Source organism: Urtica dioica, chromosome 4 (genome assembly GCF_054948205.1).
Source record: "Urtica dioica subsp. dioica isolate 48M chromosome 4, U.dioica_male_clone48M_v1_H2, whole genome shotgun sequence".
Taxonomy (NCBI): Eukaryota; Viridiplantae; Streptophyta; class Magnoliopsida; order Rosales; family Urticaceae; genus Urtica; species Urtica dioica.
The window spans coordinates 21,011,114-21,030,658 of NC_142759.1; positions in this window are offsets into that span (position 1 = coordinate 21,011,114).

The following is a 19,545-nucleotide window of genomic DNA, read 5'->3' on the forward strand; positions in this document are numbered from 1 at the left end:
GCACAGACAGTTTTTTGCAAAAAATTTAAAGTTTGATTTTAGCACCTCTTTTATTTTTAATAAATATTAAAAAATTATTTTGGCCATGTTTCCTTTACAAAAATGATCATAATTATGTTTTATACGTACTTGAATTTTTACAGAAGTTTTCTCAGAGTTTTAGTTTTTCACCGAAACCCTAATAGCCAAGGGTATTTTGGTATTTTCACTTTGAAAGTCGTTTCTGAAAATTTCCAGAACCAAAATTTTGTCTTGAATCTTTTTCTAAGCTGATCCCGGTAGTCTTTTATCCCGATTAGGTTCCAAGTCGTTTTGAGCGTCATTTTCGTTCGACGATCTACGATCGTAACCTTTGATATCAAGGTGAGAATAATCTCACTACAACACATATTAGTTCAAAATTAAATATGATGATTTTGTAATTCATGTTATAGTTTGTTTAAAGCTTTCTATGTTGGAGTATGTTTTTCTTTTTGATTGTGTGATTGATTGTAGTAGTTGGATTTATGTTTGGTCAACTATGCAGTGTTAAGTTAAAGTAGATTTGAGAATGTACATGTTTTATATTTTTTTAGTCATGTATTGTATGAGCATATGTTTGAAATTTTTTATGTACATGTCATATCAGTATGTAATGTAATTTTAAAAGTGAAAAGATAAAGATAAACAAGGGAGTCGTATCGCCTCGAGAGGTATTAAGGAGAAGTTTCCCGGGCCGAGGCTCTAATGGGGAAATTTCTCGGGCCGATGCCCTAATAAGTTTAAAAGATAGAGCGAAGTGTGGGACTATATAACCCCCACGTCTTCGTATCTAAAGTGTACACTGAAATTAGTACGATTACCTTAGGGGCACCCCAAACTAAAAGTTGATAGAATCAAGAAAAGAAAGATCAAGTCATCAATTAGTTTTAAAATACTAATAACCGGTTCATGCATTGCATTACTCTTTTTTTGTGAGCTTTATATTATTCTCGCTGAGCGTAAGCTCATCTCTTCGAAATAAATATACGTCTGTGTTGTAGGCTAACATCTTACAAGGAACTGAGTAGGGCGGACTAGCGGCGTCGATAGCGAGAGGGTTGGGTCTTGGTTTCCATTCACGAATTAAGTCTTCCGCTACGAGTTATTGAGAAATAAAGTTTAAAGTTTTGTTTTCTATATTAAGAAATAAGTCTTCCGCTACGAGTGTTTAAGAAATAATTTTTAAAGGTTTTTATTTTCATTTACTTCGAAGTTTCAAAGAGTTTTCTAGTTTAGTTAAAACTTAGAATATGGATTATGTTTTAGTATTTTTGCCGTTATGCTTAGTTTTAAATTCGTATTTTCAATTTTGGTTAAGTACTTCTCATGAAATGTTCGATATGCAATCTTCATATTTTTCTTAAATGCTTTTGTTTCTTTTTAAGATCTTTCAAATTTTGGTTCGCCTTGATTCGTTGTGTTTGAAAAAAAAATACCTCCTAGTTTTCTAAAGAATTTTCTAAAGTTTAAAAAGTAAGATAATTTAGACGGTCCGAAAAGTCGGGTCGTCACTGTGTGTGACGACCCGACTTTTCGGACCTTCTTATTTATCTTACTTTTTAAAAACTTAAGAAAATTTGAGATAATTTTTTTTAAAACATAACTAGGAATATAAAGTTTGAAAACTCATGAGCTAAAAAATAAATTTGTCATTTAAAAACTTGATGAACGAAAACAACCCAAAAATCAAAGTTACGTGATCAAAATATAAAACCAAAAATACCATTGTAAATAAATACCATAAATAAATTCGTAACCTTTAACGGAATTGAAAAGCATAACTTAAACCATGAAAAATAAAACACTGGGTTTGGATTATTGAAAAACTGAAAGCAAAGCGGAAGTCTTTTATTTTCGAAAACGGCAACCATAACCCAACCCTTTCACCATCGTCGCCGATGATCCACCCTCCTCACTTGCTCATAGGTTGTTTACCTACAACAGAGACGTATATATTTTTTTTTCTTCGAAGAGATGAGCTTACGCTCAGCGAGAATAATATAAAGCTCACAAAATAAAAAAGAGTAAAGCAATGCATGAATCGGTTATTATTATTTTAAAACTAATTGATGACTTGATCTTTCTTTTCTTGATTCTATCAACTATTAGTTCGGGGTGCCCCTAGGGTAGTCGTACTAATTTCAGTGCACACTTTAGAGACGAAGATATGAGGTTGGAAGGTCCCACACTTCGCTCTATCTTATAAACTTATTAGGGCCTCGGCCCGAGAAATTTCCCCATTTGGGCCCGTAAGTCGGCTCGAGAAATTCTCCTTAAGACATCCGTAGCTCGAGGCGGTACGATTCCCTTGGTTATCTTTATCTTTTCACTTTTTTTTTTCGTTATATGCACGAATGACGTATGACATACAATATACATGATAACATGACTAGAAAAAGAACATGATATAAGTATTCTAATTTATAACATATCATCACATAACATACCATACCATATCATATCATCACATAACATACCATACCATATCATATCATAAACTCAGCATATCATAACATATCATTCATAATTGATCATATCATATTACAACATAATTTATGTCTTGAAATCCGTTTCTAAGCTGATCCCCGAAAATCTTTTCCGTCGATTAGGTTCCGAGCAACTTAGCTTTTCCGAGCCGTCTAGTTTTTCCGAGCCATCCACGATCAACGATCGTACTTTCCAAAACGAAGGTGAGAATAATCTCACTGCAACACAAATTAGTTCGAAATAAAATACGATAAGTATACGATCTGAATGAGTTAATAATATTTGTTTTTTATTGTTATTATGTGATTGTTGACATATTTGTGGTATGGTATGATATGATAAATTTTGAATGATATGTTATGTATGCGGAGTTTATGATATGATATGGTATAGTATGTTATGTAATGATATCATATGATATGGTATGGTATGATAAATTATGAACGATATGTTATGATATGTTGAGTTTATGATATGGTATGGTATGGTATGCTATGTGATGATATGATATGGTATGGTATGTTATGTGATGATATGTTATAAATTAGAATACTTATATCATGTTCTTTTTCTAGTCATGTTATCATGTTTAATGTATGTCATACGTCATTCGTGCATGTAACGAAAAAAAAAGTGAAAAGATAAAGATAAGCAAGGAAGTCGTACCGCCTCGAGCTACAGAGGTCTTAAGGAGAATTTCTCGAGACGATTTTCGGGCCCAAATGGGGAAATTTCTCGGGCCGATGCCCTAATAAGTTTATAATATAGAGCGAAGTGTGGGACCTAGCAACCCCGTATCTTCGTCTCTAAAGTGTGCACTGAAATATGTACGACTACTCTAGGGGCACCCCGAATTAAAAGTTGATAGAATCAAGAAAAGAAAGATCAAGTCATCAATTAGTTTAAAAATACTAATAACCGGTTCATGCATTGCATTACTCTTTTTTTGTGAGCTTTATATTATTCTCGCTGAGCGTAAGCTCATCTCTTCGAAAAAAAATATACGTCTGTGTTGTAGGTAAACAACTTGCAAGGAACTGAGTAGGGCGGACTAGCGGCGTCGATAGCGAGAGGGTTGGGTCATGGTTTCCATTCACGAAATAAGTCTTCCGCTACAAGTTATTAAGAAATAAAGTTTAAAGTTTTGTTTTCGTTATTAAGAAATACGTCTTTCGCTACAAGTCTTTTAGAAATAAATTTTTTTAAAGTTTTTATTCAATTATTTAAAAGTTATGAAGTTTCAAAGAGTTTTCTAATTTGGTTGAGATTTAGAATACGGATTATGTTGTAGTTTTATTGCCGCTATGTCTGGTTAAAATTGGTTTCAGTTTTGGTTAAGTATTTTTCTAATTAAGTTGTTTTAAATGCAATCTTACCTTTTTCTTAATCTTATGTTTCTTTTTAAGAGCTTTAAAATTTTGGTTCGCCTTTATTCGATGTGTTTTAAAAAAAAAATTCCTCCAAGTTTTCTAAATAATTTTCTAAAGTTTAAAAAGTAAGATAAGTAAGACAGTCCGAAAAGTCGGGTCGTCACAGATTAAGTTCCGAGCTGCTTAGCTTTTCCGAGCCGTCTAGTTTTCCCGAGCCATCCACGACCAACAGTCGTACTTTCCGAAACGAAGGTGAGAATAATCTCATTGCAACACAAATTAGTTCAAAATAAAATACGATAAGTATATGATCTTAATGAGCTTATAATATTTTTTTTTGAAATTGTTATTATGTGATTGTTTGACATATGTGTGGTATGGTATGATATGATATGTTATGTGTGTTGTGTTTATGATATGATATGGTATAGTGTTATGTAATCATATGATATTGTATGGTATGTTATGTCATGATACGTTATAAATTAAAATATTTATATCATATTCTTATTTCTAGTCATGTTATCATGTATATTTTATGTCATACGTCGTTCATGCGTGTAACGAAAATAAATAAAAAAGTGAAAAGATAAAGATAAGCAAGGGAATCGTACCGCCTCGAGTTATGGAGGTCTTAAGGAGAATTTCTCGAGCCGACTTACGGTCCCAAATGAGGAAATTTCTCGGGCCGAGGCCTTAATATGTTTATTAGCTAAAGCAAAGTGTGGGACCTTGCAACCCTATACCTTTGTCTCTAAAGTGCGCACTGAAATAGGTATGACTACCCTAGGAGCACCCCGAACTAAAAGTTGATAGAATCAAGAAAAGAAAGATCAAGTCACCAATTAGTTTTAAAATCCTAATAACCGGTTCATGCATTGCATTACTCTTTTTATTTTGTGAGCTTTATATTATTTTCGCTGAGCGTAAGCTCATTTCTGGAAAAAATATACGTCTGTATTGTAGGTAAACAACGTGCAAGGAACTGAGCAGTGCGGACTAGCGACGTCGATAGCGAGAGGGTTGGGTTATGGTTTACATTTATAGAATAAGTCTTCCGCTACAAGTTTTTAAGAAATAAATTTTTAAAGTTTTTATTTTCAATTGTTTCAAAGTTATGAAGTTTCAAAGAGTTTTCTAATTTAGTTGAGACTTAGAATATGGATTATGTTTTAGTATTTTTGCCGCTGTGTTTGGTTTTAAATTCGTATTTTCAATTTTTGTTATGTACTTCTCATGAAATGTTCGATATGCAATCTTCATAAATTTCTTTTATTTTTTGTTTCTTTTTTTTTATTCTTAAAACTTAAGTTTGCTTTTATTCGATGTGTTTCCCAATGAGTTTATTTGATTAATTTTTTCATTATTATTATTGTACATGAGATCACCATGCTGGAGGAATTTGGGGTGAGCGGGTAAGTTGTAGAGATTAGTTCAGATAGTCTTCAAATAAATCAAAATATATAAATAGTGTTACATATAGAGCTTTATATGCTCTAGACTTCTAGTAAAATAATGATTGTGCATAAATCTAATTTTTAATAGAGAAATTTCATTTTGTAGACTCAAAAGTTATGAAAATATCTCAATGAGACTCACTAGTTCAGAAATATCTAAAATTAGACTTTTGTATCAATTTCGGACAAAAATACCATTTCAAGGTAATATAACCATCTTCACTTCATTCCCTACTTCTTTTCATCTCTCATTCTCTCTCATTTCCTCTCGTTTTCATTATTTTCGAGTATCCAATTCGTTCATTCCCGTTGAAAAGGGTTAATATGCTCATTCATTCATCTTTTATAGTTATGTTGATATAGTTTGTGTAGAAAAAAAAGTTGGTAGATTTAGGTCAAAGAACCCGGAATTTAACGTTATTTCCGATGAAATCCGATATTTTAGGATGAAATATAAGTACTATTTCCGATGAAATTCAAGCTGAAATTCCGACAAGATCCGACCGGATCTGGCAGGATCCGATAGACTGCTAGAAATCCGACCGGATCTGGCAGGATCCGACCGGATCCGACAGTGTCCCAAGAAAATGAAAAAATCCGGTATTTTTTTTATTTAATGTATTTATGTGATATTTCTTGCAGTTTTGTTGATGGTTAACGACATATGGGAGAGAAATTGACATTTATACGTGTTAAAAAATGCAAGAACATTTCCGCTTGAAGTTTCGAAAGAGACGACGTACACGGGGTTAGTCGACAAGGTATACAATAGGAGTCGATATAGACAGATCAAAGTATGACTTAAAGTTAGAAGTTCCATATGTAGCGGGTAATATGCCGATTGAGCGTGCTTTGTTGAAGGACGATATTGATGTTAAGTATTATACGAAGTGCAAAAGTTGTAGAAAATATGCACTTTGTATAACTTTGATATCGAAAGAAATCACAGTGCTTAGTGCAAACAAAGTAGATAAAGGAAAAAATGTTATCAATGAAGAGTTGCCTCGTGTTGAACTCAACAAGAGATGAAAGAATTTGATAATCACCGATCAAGATGATGAAGTATATGTGCATGACAGAGATGATTATCACAACAACGAGGTTGACGAAGATAAAAGTGACAGGGGAGAAGATGGACACAACAGTGACAAAGAAACAGAATTCGAAGAGTTTGCGAATCATGAAGAATATAAAGATTTTGTTAAACATTTTGCAGTACCATCAGGACACGGTGAACCGTCACCTGACCCTCGTAAAGATGTTTCACAAACGGATTTCGTGCGTTATTCATGGGAAGCCCCTAACTTCACAACCGATGATGTTGTCAAAGAAGAACGTAATGAAGGTCCAACTCTGTTGTCACATTCTTCCACAGGTAATAAAAATAATGAGATCTACTTATAATATGGAAAATGTTATGTTATATATTTTATAACCAATGATTACATGCAATAGGTAGCACAAAAGATATATACCTTGGGAAAGAGTTTGAGTCAAAGAAACAGATGAAGCAACAGATTCATGTTTTTTCTCTAAAAAATAATTTTAAGTTTAGAGTGAAATCGTCTTCGAAAAAGAGATGGTATGTCATATGCAAAAATGAAATGTGCACTTGGAAGCTGAGGGGAGTTCTGCAGTGGTCTGATATGTGGCAGATAACGTCGTATGAGAGTAGACATTCTTGCGTGCGTGTGGTTCGAACAGAAGGTCATAGAGGAGCCGCACCTTGGGTTATTGGGCACGTCTTCAAAGATAAGTACAACATTAGCTCTATGGCTGAATATTCAGCGCATAACGTAAGAGAGGAAGTCAAGACAAGATGGGGTGTTGGCATATCGTACTTGAAAGCTTGGAGAACAAGGGAGAAAGCAATTTCTTACGTAAGGGGTACGCCAGAAGAATCTTATCAGAAGTTACCATCTTGGTTATACATGTTGGAGCAGAAGAATCCAGGGACTCTTACGGCATTTGTGAAAGATGGCGTTAGATTCAAATACGCGTTCTTTTCTATTGGGGCGTGTCGTAGAGGGTTCAAGTCTTGTCGACCAGTCATATCATTAGACGGTGCATTTTTTAAGACAAAATACGGTGGACAGTTGCTATGCGTTTGCTATGGATGCTAATTCTTAGTTGTATCCACTTGCATTCGGGGTAGTAGATAGCGAGTGTCATGCTTTGTGGATTTGGTTTTTGAGAAAGTTGAGAGAAGCTATCGGTGAAGACGTTGAAGAGTTGATGTTCATATCCGATCGACATATTAGCATCATACATGGCGTCGAAGTGGTGTTCCCCGTTATTCCTCATGGAACATGCTTCCATCATCTCAAACTAAATGTCCAGCATAAATTCAAGACCGATCATTGTGGCATTGAACTGTATGATGCCGCTTATGCCTTCAATAAGCGGGCTTTCGAAGCTCATTTTCGACAATTGAGGAGAAAAGATGTCGAGATGGCTAAGTATCTCGAGGAAGTCGGTTTTGATCGGTGGACAAGAGCATTTTTCCCTGGAAAACGGTAAAACTAAAACTTTTCTCTTTGTCATTACAAGTATTTAACTATATGTGTAACGTCACTAATATGTAACTATTTATATAGGTATGATATAATGACAAGCAATAGTGCAGAAAGCTTCAACAATAAGACGAGGAATGCTAGAACGTTTCCCATCACCACTTTGCTTGAGTTCATTAGATTCACACTTCACACGTGGTTTTTTAATCGAGAAGAAATTGCTAGAAAATGTGATACAAGACTGTCCCCGAAGTTTCAAGAGAATCTCGAACATCTGAACGGCAAGGCACAATACGTGAATACCTACGGACTCGGGATGTTTGAATGTAATGTTAGAGACGAGAGAGGTGACGTTGATGTGCATTTGATGAATAACACATGCACTTGTGGACTACCACAACTACTTGGAATCCCGTGCGAGCATGCCATCGCATCCGCACAACACAGAAGTGTGGACATTTATTCGTTGTGCAGTCCTTTCTATTCGAAGGAGATATGGATTGAGATGTACATAAAAACGCCAATTTGTCCTAAAACACGAATTATAACAACATTAATCAAGTAATATATAATTTTTTTTTTAAAATCAACTAATAAATTATAAAAAAAAAAATATCATTCATTCATTCTTTAAAACCTAATTAATTTTCGTTACTTAAAAACACAACTAAAAACTGAAAAAAAAAAAAAAATTAAAAAACACAACTAAAATCTGAAAAAAAAAAATTAAAAAAACGGCTTTTGGAGGTCGGATCTTGTCGGAGACGGTCGGATCGTCGGATCTCATCGGAGACGGTCGGATCCCTCATCGGAGATGGTCGGATCCCGTCGGATCCCAACGTATATCACCTCATGCTTTGTTCCTTGGAATGTGAATAAATGAATTGACCAGTGTCCAAATTGAGTCTTGACTCTTTTGGATGAAACAATGTGACTTGTTAGCTCCTCGTCAATACATTGTTTCTGACTTATTCACAAGCGACAAAGGAGTTGATGAAATAACAACTAGAAGGGTAAAATGGTAATTTTGTAAATCCCGACTAGCTGATGATATTCATGAAGGGTAAACATAGATAATATTCAGTGGATCCGCTCATTACAATTAGGTTGAATTCTTGAGTAAAAAATAAATTCATTTGAACCGAGAGATTTTCAGTGTCAACTCTTTAGTGGAGTCAGTTGACATTAAGCTAAAATTGGAAAATGTTTGTGAACTGTTGAGTCCAAGTGTTTAGCTCAAGCTTTGTTCATTTGGATCCATGAGGTCACTGTCACAAATCATATCGAGTAGGAATAGTTAAACTAGAAGCTAAGTCAAAATAAGAACGAGACAAGTTTTGTGAAAATTGTCTAAAGGGTATTTTTGTCTTTTTAGACATAGGACGAAATGAATGTCAATAAATTTTTTGACATTTTCATATGATGACAAATGAAATTTAAATCGCACGGCCAACTTAAAGAATTTGGGCCTTGAGGATTAATTTCATTTCATAGAATTTTACTTGAAAATTCTTAATGGGCTTTTCTTATGTTGTCATGAACAAATGAAGAAACATCTAGAAGCTCCTTCTAGAAGCTCAAATTTCGTCCAACCCAAGGAAAATAAGGCTAAATTTCGTTCATGCCATAGTGGGAAAGAGAGTTTATTTTGTGCATTAATGTATGAAGATACTTGTCAAAAGAAAAAGAGGAAACAAATTTCCTCTAGAAGGAAAGTGCATTTTCGGCCAACTAAGAGAGAACGAATGAGGAAACAAATCCAAGGACTTGCATGACATGTCATGAACGTCCAACATGGATAGAAAAGAGGAAATAAGATTTGTCCATGCCTCCCCTATAAATAGAGACCTCATTCCTCTCATTCTAGTCATTCCACATAAGTTAGAGATTGAGAGCTTCTCTCTCTAGACCTTGTGGCCGATCCTCTCTCTCTCTCTAGTTATTTTCGGTTTTTGTTTTGGCACCTAGGTCCACATTTGACCTAGTGTTTTAGCTCTTCGACTCTAAGACTTGTTCTTGAGTTGTCGTGTTTAAAAGTGCCCACACACTAATTCCTTTCTTTCTCGAGTGATTCTTGTGATAGAAACTTTCGTGGTTGCTCGAGTTGGCGAGGAAAGAAGAGAGACGTGCTGCGAGGGAGATGAACATTTTCAACCTTCCGAAGGCTCATCAACGTTCAAGCTTCTAAAAAGTTAGTAAATTATTTATGCTCATAATAGTTTTTATTTACATGTGTTTGCTCTTTGTCTAGGTTAGTAAAATTGTTTTACTTGTTAAAAGAAATTTTTTAAATTTCCACCGTTTACCGAAGCGTTAAACTTTTTCTTAAACCCTAGATCAATTCCAACAAATGGTATCAGAGCTATGGTCAAAGATATGCATGTACATGTATTTAAAATTATGAGCTTGAAAATCGTTTTTGAAAGTTTACTAATTTTGTGACAAGTTAGAATTGTTTTCTTAGATTTTTTTTTTAATTTATTGCTCTTGCCTTTAAATTAAAAATCATGTTGTTTTTCTATGAGTTTGGGATGTTATTAAAACACATTAGAATCAGTTCTAAAAGTTTTTAATTTTTTTATATTGAAAAACGTGTTTTTAAGTCTGAGAAAATTTCGAGTAAATTTTGTGACTAGTTTTCTTGTCTTACTAGTTTCTTTTATTTACTTGAATCGTTTGTGCATGTTGTTATTTCTTTTATACCATGTTATTACCTTGCTAATAAAACACAAATAAAATTTTGGCTAATATTTTGAAAAAAACTTAAAAATTAAATAATTGCAACACATTCTTCTTTTTCTAATGATATATTATGCGCATAATTAATTATCTACTTGAATTACATCTATGAGCGTAGATATATTCACCCAAAAAAATAGAAAAATAAAAAAAAGGATTTATTTCACTACAAAATACATATAAAAGAAAATAAATAAATCGTCCATAAACAAAATTATGTAGTACGAAATTGCAAAAGATATCATATTAGTAAAAAGGTCGAAAAATCAAAATTACTTGTTCAAACCGGAGTGTTGTCCTTCAAAAAATATTTACATAATATATATACACGTATGGATACCATGTCTGTAAAGCAATTATTTATTAACATATTAAATGTGTAGCAAATGACCATTTACCATCTATAATACAATCAGTTTATTTATTCATAAAATTTTATATTGTTAGTTAGCTTAAAAATAATTACAATCAAAGTATTCTACAAAGAAATATTTCTAATAACTAAAACAAAACAAAAATATCTAGAACTATTTATTTGAAGAAAAAATGGTTTATTTGGAAAATATGTCCATAATAATGTGATAGTGTTCACCATTTCGCGATATTTTAATGATTTTATACACTAATAAATATGATGTGTTTATGTAGCATTTGTTTTTCCCCTACAAATTAGCTTTGGCTCTCAGCATAAACGCTAAATGAATAGAGTGTACGAAATTTCATCTAACAAATAGATGGAAATGTTAATTTCTTCTCATTGATTTAATGAGAAAAACATATATTTTTATAAATAATTGGGGTCCTTGATTAAGTGAGTAGCGCATTGTTGGAAAAGTTGTAAAGGGTCATATGTAATATTCATTTTATTGTAAAATAATGAATGCCAGTGTAACAAAATAGCCAAAATGAAACTATGAAACATGTTTTTAGTCTATGTTTCACAATTTTTAGGGAAATAGCTAACAGATTTATGTGGCAATAATTAATGTCTGATTTGCTCTTATTTATTAATAAATGGGAAAATAACACATTTATACCCTGTGTTTTAGTGAAATGTCGAGTTTAACCCTGGGTTTTCAAAAATATCGAGTTCATACCCTCTGTTTAACTAAAATGACGAAATTATACCATCTGTTTAACTAAAATGGCGAAATTATACCCTTAAATAGACAACAATGTCACAAATATTCTTTTTATTGACTTTTCGTTGACGTTGACTATAATATTTATAATATAAACACCAATTATCTTTATTCATTCGCCCCATATATGTAATTTATTTAAAAACTAAAAAATAAACAACAGTCTCTTAATCGTGAAGAACACAGAAAGAAGCAAAGGGGTAAACATCGATAGTTGATAGTCATCAAAATCGCATATTCGAACAGAGAATCCAAGATTTAGAGTTACAATTCGAACACCGAATGAATTCATTTCTTAGGCGGTACGAGTTTTATTATTTAATTTCAATTTAAGGCTATTTTTATTTCAAAATTGAGAATTTGGAAATTAGGGTACTGATTTAGATTTGATTCGGTTTGTCTTATATAAGAGTTAATATCAATGAAAGGGAGATTTGTGACGCTGTTATTCATTTCAGAGTATAATTTCGTCATTTTAGTTAAACAGAGGGTATAATTTCGTCATTTTAGTTAAACAGAGGGTATGAACTCGACATTTTTGAAAACCGAGGGTTAAACTCGATATTTCACTAAAACACATGGTATAAATGTGTTATTTTATCTCTCCTACTTTTTTCCTACACCTTTTTTTACATAAAAACTTCAAAAAACCATATCTATCTCATATGAACTCGAAATTGAATAATTCCAAATCCTACGAATTCGTGACGCCGAGATCTTTGAAAATAGATCCACTGTGTTTGATGAAAAACATGTTTAATACCATAGATGTAGAAAAATCACGTTGCTACCTTAAATATGGAAATAACTGAAATTTTTTGAAATTATCAAAAAAATAAATCGAGACGTAAATATGATGCATCAAACATAATTTTTCATCAAACACAATAGGTCTATTTTTGAAGATCTCGACGCCACCAATTTGTAGGATCTGAAATCACTCAATTTTGAGTTTGTATGAGAAAGATACGAATTTTTGAAGTTTTGATGCAAAAAAAATTATTTGAAAAAATAGGAGAGAGAAAGTGACGAATTTGTTAATAAATAAGGGCAAATCAGACCTTAATTATTGCCACATAAGCCATTTGACTATATCCCTAAAAATTGTCAAACATAGGCTAGATTCAAAATCACATGTTTAAAGTGGCCTAGTTAGTTACAAATACGTTGATTTCAACTATACTCCTTTAAAAAAACAAATGTCCAACTTTTACTATAAAAAAAATCTTAACTGATGTGCCCTGGGTCCCAACATTGACACAATCCTCAACTATAAATATTGATTTTTAGCCATTGGGTTACTTATTATGCTACGGCTCACAAACCATCGAGATATAAGTTTATGAATAAACACGCGCGCTCACGTGTTACTTTGGGTGTAATTTATTATGATACAAATAGTATGTCTCGCGCGTTGCTGCAGAATAATTAATATATATTTTAGCTCAGAGCAAGAAATATATAAACATGTCCAAAAATATTTAGGTTTTAAAAAAAATGTATTTAATATTTTTTGGAGACATTTTTACCTTCGGTACGAATGACACTACTTGTGTCTAAGGTCCAATTTCTTATTTATTCTTTAAAAAAATTCAAAAAATAATTATTGTTCATTGAACAGTCTTTTTGTGAGTACAGATGATTCCTCTAATTTATATATATATATATATATATATATATATATATATATATATATAATCTAATATTAATAATTACAAACATATAATTAATAAACGTGTAATTGAATAAAAAAAAGTAGTTTATAAATTTATATAATTTGGTTATGTATATCAGTATATTAAATGAAATGACACACACAGTCAAATTTATTGTTTCATAGTATAATATGTATATGGCCATCCAAAAAATAAAAGGAAAATAACACATTTATACCCTGTGTTTTAGTGAAATGTCAACTTTAACCTTTGGTTTTTAAAAATATCGAGATCATACCTTTTGTTTAACTAAAATGACGAAATTATATCCTGAAATGGATAATAGTGTCACAAATCTTCCTTTCATTCATATTAACTCTTATATAAGAAAAACAGAATCAAACCCAAAACAGTATCCTAACTTTCAAATTTCCGATTTTGAAATAAAAATAGCCTTAAATCGAAATTAAATGATAAAATTCATATCTCCCAAGAGATGTGTGACGACCCGACTTTTCGGACCGTCTTACCAACTGTGACGACCCGACTTTTCGGACCGTCTTACTTATCTTACTTTTTAAAACTTAAGAAAATTTGAGGTAAGTCGCCCATTCTTATTGTTCTGCTCAAAGTTCTGCTTCGGACAATCTTTAAGGAAGTGTCGTGGCTGACCGCACTTGTAACACAGTATACTGCCCATCTTACATTCTCCTGGGTGTATCCTCCCGCATGTGTTGCACTTCGGAAATGACCTATTTTCCATCTTGACTTTGTAATTTGCATTACCATTATTTTCAGGATGGTTCCTCTTCTTCCCGTTTTCATTCTCGAGATATTGCGCCTTGTCGACTTGGTTGTTGAAGAGACGCTCGTCGAACTTCTTATTGTTGCATATTCCCTTACTTTGAGTCTTCTCTTCCTTCCGTGCCTTGATGTACCGGTCTCGCTCCTCTTTCACTTGAACCAAATGGTATTCAGCACGTATTGCACGTTCGAGACAATCTGCAACAGTGGATGGTGGATGACTTCCACTGTCGATAGCTAGAGCCAGTTCCGGTCGGAACATTCCCATCATCCTTCGAACTCTTTCTGACTCGGTAGGAACCAGGTGAGGGCATAATCTTGCCAGCTGGTTGAACTTTCTCACAGCTTCAGTCACAGTCATCGTGCCTTGCTTTAACTCTGTAAACTCCTTTTGTTGAGTGTTCATCGCGCGCATGTTGAAATAATTACTGTTGAACTCCTCGATGAAGTCGTCCCACGTCATAGCGTGTGTGTCTCTTCTAGCTGCTACTGTCTCCCACCAGTATCGTGCATCCTTCTTCAGAACAAAAGACGCGCATATGACCTTCTCAATTTCCGAGATATTCATGAAGTTGAAGATCTTCTTCATCTCTGACATCCACTCATCAGCCACTAAAGGATCCGCCGATCCTTCAAAATCTGGAGCTCTCATCCTCCTGAACCTTTCGAAAAGATCATTAGTCACAACAACTTGGCCCATCTGAGGTACGCCTTGAGGAGGTGCTTGTTGATCATCTCCCACATTTCCATTCACTTGGGGGAGGTGGTTCCTCAACTCTTGTATCTCCGCTTCTTGAGCTTCGATACGTTGCAGCAATGCTGTAACGAGCAACGCAAGATCTGGTTGGGCCGCTGGCTGAGGTCCCGGGGCTGGACCATTGGGATTCTCTGCTGCTCCCTGTTGTGCGGGAAACGGAGCGGCATGATGAGCATCTTGTACTGGAACATCAGCGGTAACTCTGCCTCTTCCTCTACCTCGGCCTCGTGGCCTACCTCTACCTTGTCCACGAGCAGCTTGAATGTTTTCCATCTAAGTAAAAAAAAATACGACTAAGATAAATAAAGAAAATACTAACTTACTTGAGTAGGGGTAGCCGTGCGATCGAATAGCGAAGGGGGTCATAGGTTCGTTGCTCTGATACCAACTGTGACGACCCGACTTTTCGGACCGTCTTACTTCTACTTGTTTTCTAAACTTTAATAATTTCTTATAGAAAAATTGGAGGAATTTTTTTTTTTTTTAAACACATCATACATAGGTGAACCAAAATTTTAAAGATTTTAAAAAAGAAACAAAAGCATTAAAGAAACATATAGATTGCATTTCAAAATATCTTGAGAAGTACTTGACGAAAACATAAAATATGAGATACCGATTTTAAACCAAAGATAGTAGCAAAGTAAAACGTAATCCATAAAATAACTTTCAACGAACTAGAAAACCGTAGCTTGTAGCGGAAAACATATTTCTTAATAAAGAAAACAAAACCATCAAATTTATTTCTTAGTAACTTATAGCGGAAGACTTATTTCGTGAATGGAAACCATGACCCGCCCTCTCGCTATCGACGCCGCTAGTCCACCCTACTCAGTTCTTTGCGAGTTGTTTACCTACAACACAGACGCATAATTTTTTTTCGAAAAGATGAGCTTACGCTCAGCGAGAATAATATAAAGCTCACAAAATAAAGTAATGCAATGCATGAATCGTTTATTAGTATTTTGAAACTACTCGGTAACTTGATCTTTCTTTTCTTGATTCTATCAACTTTTAGTTCGGGGTGCCCCTAGGGTAGTCGTATCAATTTCAGTGCACACTTTAGATATACGAAGTGATGGGGTTTATAAAGTCCCACACTTCGCTCTATCTTTTAAACTTATTAGGGCCTCGGCCCGAGAAATTTCCCCATTAGAGCCTCGGCCCGGGAAACTTCTCCTTAATACCTCTCGAGGCGATACGACTCCCTTGCTTATCTCTATCTTTTCACTTTTAAGATAACATTACATACTGATATGACATGTACATAAAAACTTTCAAACATATGCTCATACAATACATGACTAAAAAAAAATATAAACCATGTACATTCTAAAAAAAAAACCTACTTTAACTTAACGCTTTATAGTTGACCAAACATATATCCAACTACTACAAACAATCACGCAATCAAATAAAGAAATACATACTCAAGCATATAAAGCTATAAAAAAAACCATATCATGAATCACAAAACATCATTTAAATTTTGAACTAATCTGTGTTGTAGTGAGATTATTCTCACCTGGATATCGGGAGTTACGATCGTAGATCGTCGAAGGAATTGTACGCTCTAAGAGAATTGGAACCTAATCGGAATAAAAGACTATTGGGATCAGCTGAGAAAAGTATTCAAGACATATTTTAGGTTCTGGAAATTTTCAGAAACGAGATTAGACGCGAAATTACTAGAATACCCATGGCTATTAGGGTTTCGGGAAAAAAACTAACATTCTGGAAAATTCTGGAAAAATTCTAGAAAATCTGAAATAATATTTTAAAAATAAAACTCTGAATCGACAAAGTCAGAATTAGTTTTTAAATTTGAGAAAAGACAAAAATAACGAAATACTAAAATATTAGGATTTACTTTGGCAAAATCCTGATCTGCGCAATGAATTTGTAACGCTTGTAAAATAGATCAAAGTGATCCGAAAATTATGAAATTAATTTTTTTGAATATATGACATACATAAATAAACGTTACAAGAAGAATTGCATTAAAACAATCAACGTAGCTGAATTGGTAAGCGTCTAAAAATTGATTTTGAAAATTTGTCAAAACTGTAAAACTGGTACGCGCACTGATCGGACTTTAATCAGAAAATATTCTATATTTTATAAAAATATTTTTCGATTAAGGATTTAGATAGAAGACATCTAAACCTAATTTTTCCAAAAAGAATTGATGAAAATCACGATTTTTGAAACCACGGTAAGCGTATGAAAATTAGGTTTAGATAAAATCCGAACCAGAAACCCTTTGTTAATCTAAAAACTCACAAAAAAATCACAAACAATATAGCAATTAATTTGAGAAGACCACAAATTACATACCTAATTTTCTCAGTAGTGATGGAAGATAAAACCTTAACGCTCTTAAAACTAAAACAAAAAATATGAATGATCTTTTTGTTTGGTGGCTAGGGTTTTTTTTTTTGAAGGGGGAAGAAATCGGTGAAAGGAGAGTTATGAGCGAGAGAGAGGATTTGAGCGTGTGTTTTATGTGATGGAGAAAGAAAAACCTAATATAATATAATAAATAGCCTAACTGAAACCCTGTAGTATTAATATGGTATATATCTATTGATCTTATTTTATTTTTAAAAATAAAATAACGTGGATATCTGCCACGATATCCCAAAAATTTGGGCTGAAGATTAGGTCAGTTTTTTTTTTATTTTTTTTATTTTTTTATTTTTTTTTTTTAAATGAACGCAAGATTATTCACAGAAAAGTAGTACATATCTATATATTTATTGCTTATTCACCAATACATACATATAAAACTAAACTCCTTGATTAACTTTTCTATGAAAACTCAACAACTGTATAATCCTATAAAAAGACATATTAAAATCATAAACGTAACTACATATAAACATATCTATCAAATTAAATATATATATATATATATATGTTGTTATATATAAAAAAATTACTTACGTTATTCTATATATATATATTAGCACTCCAAAAAGAGAGAAAAAAAATTAAATCTTCCCCTAAATTTCCAAAAAGAAAAAAAATAATAATATCTTAAAAAAAAATCTAGGGTTTCACAATCTCCCCTACTTATTTGAATTTTCGTCCCGAAAATTAATAAGGATGTCGAGAAGAAACGTAAAAGCTCTTACTTAGATGTAGTAAAACTCTATAAAAAGATCGGGATATTGCGATCTCATGTCGTCTTCCCATTTTTAAGATGGTATTAAAAAAAAATTCATCTCCAAGAGGATGAAATTGACCCTTAACTCCTAACCACAAATTAACACATCATCCGATGGCAAGGCCGAACAAAAAAAAAAAGAGTGAGTAGCACTAGAGTCAAACAATACAAAGGCGTCAGAACGGACTAAGTAATCTGACCTGCTACTACATTCGAGGTGCTGGCTAGGGTATCGATATTAGTGTAGGCGTATGTGCGACCTTGAGGCAGCGATGGTGTCTGAGTTGCTGGTGGTGCTTCTAGTCGCCCCTGGAAAAACTGTGGCCCTTCCATTTCAGCTTGAATGAAGTTAAGTCGCCCATTCTTATTGTTCTGCTCAAAGTTCTGCTTCGGACAATCTTTAAGGAAGTGTCCTGGCTGACCGCACTTGTAACACAGTATACTGCCCATCTTACATTCTCCTGGGTGTATCCTCCCGCATGTGTTGCACTTCGGAAATGACCTATTTTCCATCTTGACTTTGTAATTTGCATTACCATTATTTTCAGGATGGTTCCTCTTCTTCCCGTTTTCATTCTCGAGATATTGCGCCTTGTCGACTTGGTTGTTGAAGAGACGCTCGTCGAACTTCTTATTGTTGCATATTCCCTTACTTTGAGTCTTCTCTTCCTTCCGTGCCTTGATGTACCGGTCTCGCTCCTCTTTCACTTGAACCAAATGGTATTCAGCACGTATTGCACGTTCGAGACAATCTGCAACAGTGGATGGTGGATGACTTCCACTGTCGATAGCTAGAGCCAGTTCCGGTCGGAACATTCCCATCATCCTTCGAACTCTTTCTGACTCGGTAGGAACCAGGTGAGGGCATAATCTTGCCAGCTGGTTGAACTTTCTCACAGCTTCAGTCACAGTCATCGTGCCTTGCTTTAACTCTGTAAACTCCTTTTGTTGAGTGTTCATCGCGCGCATGTTGAAATAATTACTGTTGAACTCCTCGATGAAGTCGTCCCACGTCATAGCGTGTGTGTCTCTTCTAGCTGCTACTGTCTCCCACCAGTATCGTGCATCCTTCTTCAGAACAAAAGACGCGCATATGACCTTCTCAATTTCCGAGATATTCATGAAGTTGAAGATCTTCTTCATCTCTGACATCCACTCATCAGCCACTAAAGGATCCGCCGATCCTTCAAAATCTGGAGCTCTCATCCTCCTGAACCTTTCGAAAAGATCATTAGTCACAACAACTTGGCCCATCTGAGGTACGCCTTGAGGAGGTGCTTGTTGATCATCTCCCACATTTCCATTCACTTGGGGGAGGTGGTTCCTCAACTCTTGTATCTCCGCTTCTTGAGCTTCGATACGTTGCAGCAATGCTGTAACGAGCAACGCAAGATCTGGTTGGGCCGCTGGCTGAGGTCCCGGGGCTGGACC